The sequence below is a fragment of the Schistocerca americana genome, chromosome 3 (assembly GCF_021461395.2).
Source record: "Schistocerca americana isolate TAMUIC-IGC-003095 chromosome 3, iqSchAmer2.1, whole genome shotgun sequence".
In the NCBI taxonomy this organism is placed as follows: Eukaryota; Metazoa; Arthropoda; class Insecta; order Orthoptera; family Acrididae; genus Schistocerca; species Schistocerca americana.
Genome location: NC_060121.1, coordinates 116,531,147 through 116,544,852, shown reverse-complemented (window position 1 = coordinate 116,544,852; position 13,706 = coordinate 116,531,147).

Genomic DNA, 13,706 nt, shown 5'->3' with positions numbered 1-13,706 from the left:
TGAACAGCGCGTAGCGTTGCGCAGTTAGAGGTGAGCCGCCAACAGTGGTGGATGTGGGAGGAGAGACGCCAGAATTTTGAGAGCGGACGATCTGAACGTGTGTCCCTCAGAAAAAGGAAATTTGTAAGACTGGATGTCATGAACTAATATATACATATATATTATGACTTTTGAACACTATAAGGTAAATGCATTGTTTGTTCTCCATCAAAATCTTTCATTTGCTAACTATGCTTGTCAGTAGCTAGTGCCTTGAGTAGTTAGAATCTGTTATTTAGCTGGCAGTATTGGCGCTCGCTGTATTGCAGTAGTTCGAGTAACGAAGATTTTTGTGAGGTAAGTGATTCATGAAAGGTATAGGTTATTGTTAGTCAGGGCCATTCTTATGTAGGGATTATTGAAAGTCGGATTGCGTTGCGCTAAAAAAAAAAAAAAAAAAAAAAAAAAAAAAAAAAAAAAAAAAAAAAAAAAACTATTGTGTGTTAGTTTACTGTTGATCAGAATAAGTAAAGAGAGAAATGTCTGAGTATGTTCAGATTTCCTCGGCTGCTTGAAAAACAAATAAGGTAAGAGGTTTACCAGCACAGTGATACATAATTTTTCTGAGGGGACGTTTTCAACAAATTCTTATCATTTTCAATTAGATGGAATGCAGTCAAATTAAATCAGGCGATGCCGAGGGAATTAGATTAGGAAATGAGACACCTAAAGTAGTAAATGAGTTTTACTATTTGCGGAGCAAAATAACTGACGATGGGCGAAGTAGAGAAGACATAAAATTTAGACTGGCTATGGCGAGGAAAGCGTTTCTGAAGAAGAGAAATTTGTTAACATAGAGTATAGATTTAAGGGTCAGGACGTATTTTCTGAAAGTATTTGTATGGAATGTAGCTATGTATGGAAGTGAAACATGGACGATAAACAGCCTAGAAAAGAACAGAATAGAAGCCTTAGAAATGACAGAATCCCCAGTCAGATAAAGCCACGACGTGTACTCAGTGTAAAAGTTCCCAGAATGAGATTTTCATTCTGCAGCGGAGTGTGCGCTGATATGAAACTTCCTGGCAGATTAAAACTGTCTGCCGCACTTGCCCGCGAAAGGCAAAGGTCCCGAGTTCGTGTCTCGGTCCGGCACACAGTTTTAATCTGCCAGGAACTTTCAGTGTATAAGTTGTTCACCAGCATTCATAGACGTTCATAAGTCAGATTCGATCACACCACTCTGCCGTACTCTCCGATGTTTGTCTCGCGGATGCTTTACCGTGTGTCACAGAAGTATTTACCACTCAGTAAGTGTAAACATCTGTTATTAAATGAATAATTTTATTGAAAATATGTTTATGATTGCCGCTGACATTTTTCAATACGATGTATTCCAATGTGTTGATTGATTTGATGCTGTTGCACTTACTGTCCCAGTCTTGCTAGCCTCATTTCGAGTTATTAAGACGCGTGCTACGTCTGGAGTCAGCCAGCCGTATACTTCATGGCCCAACTACTTGCGGTCCATCTCTCTGCCGGCACAACCCAGTCGCTCGCTCCGCCAATCCTGTCACTGTCCGAAGGCACTCGCCTCGCTTAGCTGCTTAGCGGAAACAATTTCCAAGCTTTTAGCTTTCTGTTTATATTTACTCAGATTCGAAACCCACGGTCTTTTACGTTTCACTACAATCTCGTGATTCTCCCAAGACTCGTTAAGTTATGATCTTCTATCGTAAGCACGTCCTCGACCCCTCAACAGACATTAACTACGTGTTATGTTCAGTTCCACCAAGGGTTTCTCCATGGACTCTTTAAGCTACAAGCACGACTAAGAAATAAGCATATTATTATCAGTGGTTTCGATGTTGAGCCCATTACTACTAGGACGAAACAAACTGGGCAGGATACGTTTTGCATGACTTGCGCAGTCCGTGTTTTTCTGATGGAGAAACTTTTATCTCAATAGTCTTTCGCCGCAGGGCAGCTCTACGTACTGCAACGGAGGTCAGGTGTGCTGAACACGGAGGTTAAGTATGAGTGCACGAAAAGTTGCCTGCCGAGTTGGCTTACTCCCCAGCTACGTCATTTGAACTTTAGTGAGACACAAAATATTGAAAATCTGACACGTAGTTATGGGCAGTGGACACCAGTAGCTGGTGAGCGCTACCTACACATCCTGTTGCTCTGTGGAGATTCCAACGGAGATGTGTACTGCGGTTTTGTAGACAACCAGGATGGCTTTCTAGTTCTAGGACACGCAAACCGTCTTCACACGATCAACGTGTTCTGCAGATCTTCCTTACGAACTGCAGTAAAAACCACAGCACCACGGTGCACAAAGGTGGTCGGCCTACCGGATTACATTTTCCGGCTTTGTAAGGTAGTCACCCGCAGTTCATTCTGTCGAGGAGTTCACTCCATTTTCTTCTGCTGTTTTCAGTTTTGTTTCTTACATTAAATAAGTTCAATTCCTACCTAACGTCGCTGATTATTAATCTGTCTACTCAGGCAAATCCTTTCACAGCCGTAACAAATCTCATTTCAGCTGCATGAATATTAGTTTCTTATCGTTTGTAAAGATCCATGACACACTGCTGTAGCGTAATGCGCTGATGGCCACCACTTTATAAAACTTCATTCTTGTTACATTTGGTAAATTATTTCTAAAATTCTGACAAAGGTATTTGTGCTATGTAATTAATACGGATTCATTCGACAAGTATTCTATATTTTGTTAACCGTTCATGTTGTAAGCCAACGGCCTTGTCGAAGTGGTGACACAGATTCCCTTCAGACCACTGAAGGTAAGTGCTGTCGGTCTGGACTAACACGTGGAGCCGCCCGAGATGGCCGAGCGGTTCTAGGTGCTACAGTCTGGACCCACACGACTGCTGCGGTCGCAGGTTCGAATCCTGCCTCGGGCATGGATGTGTGTGATGTCCTTAGGTTGATTAGGTTTAAGTAATTCTAAGTTCTAGGCGACTGATGACCTCAGATGTTAAGTCCCATAGTGCTCAGAGCCATTCGAACCATTTGAACTAACACGTGGATGGGTGAGCATCCGGTCTGCAGACCGCTGTTGGCAAGCGGGGTGCACTCAGCCCTTGTGAGGCAAATGGGGAGCTACTTGTTTGGAAATAGCGGCTCCGGTCTCGTAAGCTGGCATACGGCCGGAAGAGCGGTGTGCTGACCACATGCTCCTCCATATCCGCATCCAGTGACGCTTGTGGGGTGAGGATGACACGGCGGCCGGTCGGTGCGGTTGGCCTTCATGACCTGTTCGTTTAGTTTGAGTTCATATTTTAAACGCTGAGTTATTTTCTTTACTAATTCTGTTACTGTTCTTATTTTGTTAATGCACGCGCTAAAATAAATGTGTATATGTCAATGTGTGAAGTTTTGTTTGTAAATGATCAGTTCTTACTGTACCTCTGTGTGGTGTTTGCATATTGAATGTGTGCAACGTAATTTTTTTTGTTTATGTTATTAAATCCTATGCCCATTAGGTCATAATTATTATCTACGTTTTGTACGAGGTGCATTCAAGTTCTAAGGCCTCTGATTTTTTTCCTCTGGACTGGAAAGAGATAGAAACACGCGCATTGTTTTAAAATGAGGCCGCGTTCATTGTCAATACGTCACAGAGATGGCAGCACCGTACAGCAGATGGAATTTTACCGCCAGCGGCGAAAATGAGAACTGTTTTAAATACTTAAAATGGCGACGTTTTCCTTACTTGAACAGTGTGCAATCATTCGTTTTCTGAATTTGTGTGGTGTGAAACCAATTGAAATTCATCGACAGTTGAGGGAGACATGTGGTGATGGAGTTATGGAAGTGTCGAAAGTGCGTTCGTGGGTGCGACAGTTTAATGAAGGCAGAACATCGTGTGACAACAAATCGAAACAACCTCGGGCTCGCACAAGCCAGTCTGATGACATGATCGAGAAAGTGGAGAGAATTGTTTTGGGGGATCGCCGAGTGACTGTTGAACAGATCGCCTCCAGAGTTGGCATTTCTGTGGGTTCTGTGGACACAATCCTGCATGACGACCTGAAAATGCGAAAAGTGTCATCCAGGTGGGTGCCACGAATGCTGACGGGCGACCACATGGCTGCCCGTGTGGCACGTTGCCAAGTAATGTTGACGCGCAACGACAGCACGAATGGGACTTCCTTTTTGTCGGTTGTGACAATGGATGAGACGTGGATGCCATTTTTCAATCCAGAAACAAAGCGCCAGTCAGCTCAATGGAAGCACACAGATTCACCGCCACCAAAAAAATTTCGGGTAACCGCCAGTGCTGAAAAAATGGTGGTGTCCATGTTCTGGGACAGCGAGGGCGTAATCCTTACCCATTGCGTTCAAAAGGGCACTACGGTAACAGGTGCATCCTACGAAAATGTTTTGAAGAACAAACTCCTTCCTGCACTGCAACAAAAACGTCCGGGAAGGGCTGCGCATGTGCTGTTTCACCAAGACAACGCACCCGCACATCGAGCTAACGTTACGCAACAGTTTCTTCGTGATAACAACTTTGAAGTGATTCCTCATGGTCACTACTCACCTGACCTGGCTCCTAGTGACTTTTGGCTTTTTCCAACAATGAAAGACACTCTCCGTGGCCGCACATTCACCAACCGTGCTGCTATTGCCTCAGCGATTTTCCAGTGGTCAAAACAGACTCCTAAAGAAGCCTTCGCCGCTGCCATGGAATCTTGGCGTCAGCGTTGTGAAAAATGTGTGCGTCTGCAGGGCGATTACGTCGAGAAGTAACGCCTGTTTCATCGATTTCGGGTGAGTAGTTAATTAGAAAAAAAAATCGGAGGCCTTAGAACTTGAATGCACCTCGTAAATGAAGGATTAAGTAGTAAAGTGTGCAAAGACAACGTAAGATGACCGCAATACGTTAGAGAGGAACGTTTTGTGTTATGGGATAGGAATAAATAATTCAAAGCAAAGTTTAGACTGTGATGCATGAAGAAGAGTAGAGGAAGAAGTACTATGACGATAGTAAGTTAAAGTGGAAGTGTTTTGGAGAAACTGCAGATGTAATCAAGACAGTTATTCTGGACGGTAATGCCACTGTCTTCGTACGAACGTAAGAGTCGAGACACTGTAAGCTGAGACGCTGTGTATGCAAAAGTTAATTAAAGATTGTGGAAATATACCGATGAAACAAGTTAAGCGGATGTGAAGAAGAGAGAAGGAGTAGAATTAATTTCCTAGTGGAGATTCGCAAGTGAGAAGAGAAGAAAATATGAAAACAAGAACTGTTTAATAGCTGACAGCAGACATCGTATTTGAAGAATTCAGTAGCTAATTGGACTCTGATTTGAATGAATCATGAATGAAAGGGCTTACGGAGCATGCAGTAACGAGAACATTATTGATCAGCGTGGCAGAAGATATCTTTAAACTGTGAGATGCAGACAGACCGTAGTACATGAACGAAATGTGTTTTGTGAGAAGACGCATGTTACGTGGACTCTCATATACATCAGATAATTTAGAACTGCTTTAAGTTCGTGTGACGGCATAGAAGGTATGTGTGGAAGTTTCAAATAAATGTACATCACAGCAGAAAAACATACGTAACCATGTGAGTGTTCGTTGCCAGTTGTCCTTCTAACAAGTTACCTCATCTACACACTTCCCTGGTTTACTCGCAACGTTAAAAGTACTACGAACTATCTTTTGGATTAGAATCTGAATTATATTAATTTTCGGAAAATTTATATAAATCGAAGCAGAGCCACTGCCATTTTGCACAACCCTTTACTCAGCAGCTATGGAGCGATCTGGTGATATACTACAACCGTTAGCTCAAACCAGTCAGAGATACGACTACTCACAGTACAGTTCTGGTACCATCCTAAACAATAAAAAAAAAAAAAAATATTCACGACGCCACAATCACATTCACTAACTGAATCAGTGTAGATCACTACATTAATTAACGAAACACTAATATACAGCAGGAGGTTAAATGATAACAGTTAAACTTTATTGGAAAAACTTTTTAAAAATAATTTTGCGTTATTGATATCCAATGGAACTATAGTTTTGTACACAGGGGGTTGGGTTGATTTGGGTGAAGAGAGCAAACAGCGAGGTCATCGGTCTCATCAGACTAGGGAAGGATGGGAAAGGAAGTCGGTCGTGCCCTGGCAAAGGAACCATCCCGGAATTTGCCTGAAGCGATTTAGGGAAATCGCGGGAAACCTAAAACAGGATGTCCGGGCGCAGGTTTGAACCGTCGTCCTCCAGAATGCGACTCAGTGTGCTAACTACTGCGCCACATCGCTCGGTTGTGTACACAGCCATAGAAATTTCTGCCGCAGTCGAACGTCGTACAATACAGTACTTAAATACATCCTTAGCTAAATTCATGGTATTTTTTTAATGGTATTTAATTTCTCCTCGCTCATATGGCGGGGAGGGGGGAGGATGTTGCCGCTCTTCAGCTACTTGATAAATCAAACTAAATGAGACGAAAAAATACATATAGTCGAATATTTATAAGTGAATTATAAAACTATGAAGGGTTAAAGTATTGGAAGTATTTATATGTGTAAAACACATGGCTTTCTTCAAGTAGAAATTAAAACAGTAATATTAAAGAGCTAAAACGAAAAACAACAAGGGTACAATTAAAAGATTTAAAAAATACTCATCTTTGAGAAGAAGCACTTCAGTGTCACCAAAACTGCAAGGATCCGCCCAGGGTTTAGTGGTCTGTTGGTGGAAGAGAAAACACTGGTCGAGGAAGAGGATAGGAGGGTGGGGAAGTAAGAATATGAAGGAATAGTGCATGGTACTGATGGGGTAAGAGTGACCATTTGGAAAACACAAGGGAGTAATAGATAGGGCATTGTAGAGGCTAAAATTTGAAGGGCAAAATGGGTGTAGTGAAAGATGAGGGTAAGGAGAAAAAGGGGTAGGGAAACATGTGGAGGGGATGGAGCCCTGATGAGGTGGAATGGGGGGGGGGGAATTTAAAGTTGACATGATGGGTAAATGTCAGGCACAAGTTCATGGTCAAGGAGAATGAATCGGTTGAAATTTTTTGGGGGAGTATGTGGAAAGTGTTTAAGCATAGAGATGGTGGTATTTTTGTTGGTAGAGGAGCGTCATTATATGAGGTTTCGAAAGTAGAGGGGAAACTGTAGGATTGTTGGAGGCCACTTTGCTAATAATGTAGGTCAATTGGAGGTGTTCCATCTGATTGAGGAGAGGTGAGAATTTGATGAGCTAGTAAAGGATCCTTGTGGGATGGAGGGAAATAGATGTGGAAATCGAGCTAGAGCTCATGGCTTTCCGGGATCTGTTGGGATTTAACATATCTCAGGTGGAACAGATATCCATGCAACATTCGCATAGCAAAGGTGGAGGCATGGAGGGTAACAGTGGAGGGTGAGGGTATACAGTCCCCAAGTTTGGCCAGTTAGTAGGTTTACTTTATTGTGGGCTTTCTGCTCGGTGGTTATTAGGTGTGGTTTCCATGTTGGTTGCCAATTAATGCTTGGTCCAAGATATTTTAGTGCATTAGTTAACTGTATAGGATGGTCATAAATGGTAAGGTAGAAGTTGTGGAGGCAGAAGGTGCAGGTGGTGCATCCTATAATTATTGCCTGGGCTTTCAGAGTGTCGATGTTGAGGAGCCATTGGTCACTCCACGAGATAAGCTGAATGAGGAGGATTTGGAGGGATCGTTGAGATTCCTGGAGTGTTGAGCAGAGAGTGAGGAAAGCGGTGTCATGAGCATGCTGAAGGAGGTCCACTGGTAAAGGTGGTTTGAGCATATTGGTATTGTTGAAGAGATAAAGAAGAGGAGGGGACAGAGCCTTGGAGTGCTCCTGCAAGGAATGGACAGTCGAGGAATTGTTGTTAATGGTGACAAGGAATGTTTGATTAGAGAGGAAGTTTGCAAGAAGGCGGATATAATTAATAGGAAGTCCATAAATCTGAAACTGAAAAAGGAGACTGAAATGCCATACACAGTCATAAGCTTTCTCTAGGTTGGGGGAGATAAAAGTAGCGCATTTACTGGTGTTGGGCTTTTGGGACAGGATGTGGGTGAGGTGCAGGAGCTGGACATCAGAGATGCTGGAATGGAATCCACACTGGTTAATGGGAAGGAGGTGGCGTTGGTTCAGGCGACGATGGATGCATCAGGTGCGAATGCACTCGAAGACGTCGTTAAACAGTGACGTGAGGCAGATGAGGTGCTACCAGGTGGTATCAGTAGTGGGCTTGTGCAGTTTGAAGAAAATTAGGATTTTGGAGGCTTTCCACAGTTCAGGATAGTAACCTGGGGAGAGAACAGTGGTATAAAGTGCTGCAAGGGTGACTGTAAAAGAGACAGGTTATTATTTAACGTGTCAGTAGATAATGTGCTGGTGATCAAGGAATGTGTTGTGTTTTCTGCGAAGTACTTGTTTTATGTCACATGTTGTGATTAGGTTCTTTATTGCTGTTTATGGTATGTTGTCCAGGTACTGGAAGCTGTGAGCCTGAGGTGGGACAGCGTTATCTGTGCGTTTACAGATGGCAGTGAACAGGGAGTAATCAAAATGAGAGCCATTAGGAATGGGGAAGACATCAGAGAGATAGAATGCAAGACAGTCAGCATTTCTCAGGTTTTCAGTTAATGGATGGTTGTTGTGAAGGATTTGGTTGTAAGGGATGGTGTTATTGCCAGTGGATCCATGGAATGGTTTCCTATACTTGAAGAGTTTATGAGGAGTGTAGCGAGGGGTTGGCTGCATGTCTGACACCAGTTCTGACGTTTCTTAGCACTGAGTAAATTCCTGATATGTCTCCTTATTTGCTAGTTGAATGAGTCCTTAGGAAGAAGCGATATAAGAGGTGGGGTTCTCGGAGAAAGAGTAGAGCTTGAGGTGGGAGAGGGAGACGATGAGAATGTATGGCCTTGGTAGGGATACAGCCAGATATAGTGTCTGAAAGAGCCTGCTGCAGGAAAGCCGTGCAATTGGGAATATCATAAGTTTATTTGAAAATTAGGGGGTGGCTTCCAATCTCGATATCTGTGGACTCTTGAAATCCATTTCAGTTGGTATGGGAGTAGTCTTTGATAACTTTTGGACGGAAACTGGGATGGGGTACATGGGGATAAGGTAGTGTGAAGGAAATGGAGAGGAGAACAGATAGATGGTCACTTGCAGTTGGATAGAGGACTTCTGTAGTGAAGAATCCAAGGAGGTTGGGAGATTCCAGGATGACGTCTGGGGTGGTGTTGCTTTCAGGATGGGTGTACTGAAGGGAACAGTGTCACATTGGAGGAAGCATATTAACTGATGCCACTGCTGGAGTTCTGCAAGGGATCTGCTATGAATGTTGAGGTCAGCACAATAACAAAGGTGGAAAAATTACAGTCCATATGGGTGAGGAAATGATAGAAAAAGATATTATTAGGTTCGGATTTGGATAGTAGGACAGGTAACAAGGTTTCGAAGAAGAGGCTAACGGTAAGGTGTTCAGTGGGATTGTTAACTAAGGGTTGTGGCCGGATGGGGATGTTCTTCTGATGGTTGACAGCAACTCTCTTGGCCAGGGGAAGGGAATTATTCGTATGGTGGGGAATATAGGGGGAGTTTTGGATGGTGTGACAGAGTTAAAGGAATGTTTCGTTAACGGTGAAGTTATCGACATTGTGTTGGGACAGGGTACGCGTTAAAAGGACTGGCAGATGTGTGGAATAGGATGCTGTATTGCTGTCAGACCATGATGAGAGTGTAGGACGTGGATTGTATGGATGAGGGGGTGGAGAGGATTAAACAAGTGTGTTGAAATTAGTGGAAATGGAGTGGATTTGTTTTCAGGAGTGGGAAGACTTAGATACTGAGCGAAAACGGAGCAGGAAGCAAGGGAAATTTGTTGTAGCGTATGCAGTCGTTGGAAGGAGTGAATATTTTAGAAGATTTTGTTTAGGAATCTGGTGATATCTGCGGTAATGGGAGGTGGGCGAAGAGAGTTACTGGGATGGATAGGATGATAAATACGATGGACAGGCACAGTTAATTCTGGTACAACATGAGTGGGTTTGACTTTGAATTTGGCGAATTAGGTCAGTGGGTATCATTGAAGATGTTCAGGATTCTAGAGGAGACGAGGTTTGGATATTGTTTGAGAAAGTGGGGGGTTTTAATGAGGACAGGAGGGTGGATTTTTACAATTGGGAATGAGATGGCCATTATAAAGACGACACTTTTGCCAACAGTAGATGTGGCGGAGGGACTTGGAGGGTAAGACTTTATGATGGCAACAGTAAATCAGGGCTCTCCCCATGAGGAGGCTATCGATGGTGGAGGCAGACTTTGTGAATACTTGCATAGGTAAGATGGTACCAGGCTCACTGTAGATACGGCGGGCTGAGCGGATTTATAAGCAAGGAATGGAATTCATTTTGGAGACCACCCCCTCTGCCATGACATCAGGGTCACCCGTTGTTATCACGGCAGTGAGATTGTGGGGGATGGTGAGGAGGTATGGGTGATTTTGATGGAGAGGAATTTCGAAAGTGAGGGAACCATGAGAGCCAAAGGTATTGCATGAGATTTTGAGGAGGACTGAATCGTTGTGGGGTACGATTTGGGTGGTAGGAATGTGAGGGATGTACTTGCTGATTTCGACAGTGAAGGGTATGGAACTTAGGAATTTGGGGTCAGGGTGGGATAGGTTGAAGGTGTGTCCAGCCAAGGAAGAAGGTGCAAGCAAGGGTCACTGTCCATTTGTGCAGTAGGATCATTACATGTTTGGTTTTTTTTTTTTTTGTTACATTCCTGGTAATGCTGTCTACATTAGGGCTTTTCTAATTCATTTGGAGATGATGAGCTGGAGCTGCGGTTTGGGGTATTGTCATGGTGCATGTCCTTCAATTTGGCTTGAGTGGGCATGACTGTCTGTTGACTTCAATGACTGCAGGGATGGCGAAGGCTATAGGTGGCGACTGTGACGATGATTCACAAAGCGACATGATGATGGACAAACATGCACACACACAGAAAAAAATCCCAAAGACACATATAAACTACACGCACAAACAGGTACTGATGCAAGGCATGTTGGGAATACCCATACCAGTGTATGTAGTACAGTAAGATAGGTGAACAGAAGCAATTGGTGTAACACTAGGGAGTCTACTAGGCGATCTGCTCCTACGGCTACCAAGGCATGATTCATGGTATTGCTCATCATTCGATAAGAAGTACTTCATACACGTACACTGACTGCTTTTTAGACAGAAGTCTTGAAGGTTTCGTGAGTCTTCTTTGATGTAAGTACAGACACTTATTAGCAATTTATTATTTACTATACTAGCTGTTCAATAAAGTATTAATATTTTGTTTCTCCTTTCTATATTTACATCTTTGATGTATAGGTTGTGTGTGTGTGTAAATGTGTGTATTCATATTTGTGGGTCTGTGTAGCAGCGTGAGGCAGTGCATCAACAGAAATGTTTTGTTTGTATGTATATATGACATAAAGAAAGATATTCATCATCGTTCATCCTAATTATCTGCATTTCAGTCTCAGATAATTTAAACGACTTACCTGTTGTACTACTGTATTGCTCACTTCATACAAAAGCCGTTTTGTTCTGTTGCAGGGGCCACAGTTGTGATGATTGACTGATCTGGGCTTCTAACATTAATCCAAACGGCCTTGCTGTACTGGTATTGTAAACGGCTGAAAGCAAGGATAAACTACAGCCGTAATTTTTCCCGAGGGTACGCAGCTTTACTGTGTGGTTAAATGATGATGGCGTCCTCTTAGGTAAAATATTCCGGAGGTAAAATTGTCCCCCTTCGAAGGACGTAGTTATCAGAAGAAAGAACACTGGTGTTCTACGGATCGGAGAGTGGAATGTCAGATCCCTTGATCGGGTAGGTAGTTTAGAAAATTTAAAACGGGAAATGGATAGGTTAAGGTTAGATACAGTGGGAATTAGTGAAGTTCGGTGGCAAGAGGAACAAGACTTCTGGTAAGGTGGATATGGGTTTATAAATACATAATCAAAAAGGGGTAATGCAGGAGTATATTTAGTAACGAATACAAAGGCCGGCCGGTGTGGCCGTGCGGTTCTAGGCGCTTCAGTCTGGAACAGCGTGACCACTACGGTCGCAGGTTCGAATCCTGCCCCGGGCATGGATGTGTGTGATGTGCTTAGGTTAGTCAGGTTTAAGTAGCTCTAAGTTCTAGGGGACTAATACCCACAGATGTTAAGTCCCATAGGGCTCAGAGCCATTTGAACCATATTTTTTAAAATAAAAAAATAGGAGCGTGAGTAAGATACTACGAGCAGAATAGTGAACGCATTGTTGTCGCCAAGATAGACACGAATCCCACACCTACCACAGTAGTACAAGTTCATATGCCAACTGGCTCCGCAGATGACGAAGAGACTGAAGTAATGTATTCAGATAGTAAAGGGAGACGAAAATTTCATAGTCATGGGTGACTGGAATTCGATAGTAGGAAAAGGAAGAGAAGGAAAAGGAAGAGAAGGAAAAATAGTAGGTGAATATGGAATGGGGGTAAGGAATGAAAGAGGAAGCCGCCTGGTAGAATTTTGCACAGAGCATAACTTAATCATGAAAGAAGGTTGTATACGGGGAAGAGGCCTGAAAACACGGGGAGGTTTCAGATAGATTATATAATGGTAAGACAGAGATTTAGGAGCCAGGGTTTAAATTGTAAGGCATTTCCAGGGGCATATGTAGGCTCTGACCGCAATCTGTTGTTTGTGAACTGCAGATTAAAACTGAAGAAACTGCGAAAAGATGGGAATCTAAGGAGATGGGACCTGGATTAATTGAAAGAACCAGAGTTGTAGAGTGTTTAAGGGAGAGCATTAGGGAACGATTGACATGAACGGGAAAAAAATACAGCAGAAGAAGAATGGGTAGCTTTGAGAGATGAAATAGTGAAGGCAGCGGAGGATCAAGTAGGTAAAAAGACGAGGGCTAGTAGAAATCCTTGGGTAACATAAGAGTTGTTGAACTCAACTGATGAAAGGAGAAAATATAAAAATGCAGTAAATGAAGTAGGCAATAAGCAATACAAACGTCTCAAAAATTAGATCGACAGGACATGCAAAATGGCTGAGCAGGGATGGCTACAGGACAAATGTAAGGATGTAGAGGCATATATCACTAGGGGTAAGATAGATACTGAATACAGGTAAATTAAAGAGGCCTTTGGATGAAAGAGAACCACTTGCATGAATAGCAAGAGCTCAGATGGAAACCCAGTTCTAAGCAAAGAAGAGAAAGCAGAAAGGTGGAAGGAGTATATAGAGGGCCTATACAAGGGCGATGTACTTAAGGGCGATATTATGGAAATGGAAGAGGACGTAGGTAAATATGAAATGGGAGATATGATACTGCGTGAAGAATTTGACAGAGCACTGAATTGCCTAAGTCGAAACAAGGCTCGAGGAGTAGACAACATTCCATTAGAACTACTGCTAGCCTTTGGAGAGCCAGCCCTGACAAAACTCTACAATCTGGTGAGCAAGATGTATGAGTCACGCGAAATACCCTCAGACTTCAAGAAGAATAGAATAATTCTAATCCCAAAGAAAGCAGGTGTTCACAGGTGTGAAAATTACCGAACTATCAGTTTAGTAAGTCACGGCTGCAAAATACTAACACGAATTGCTTCACAGACGAATGGAATAACTGGTAGAAGCCGACCTC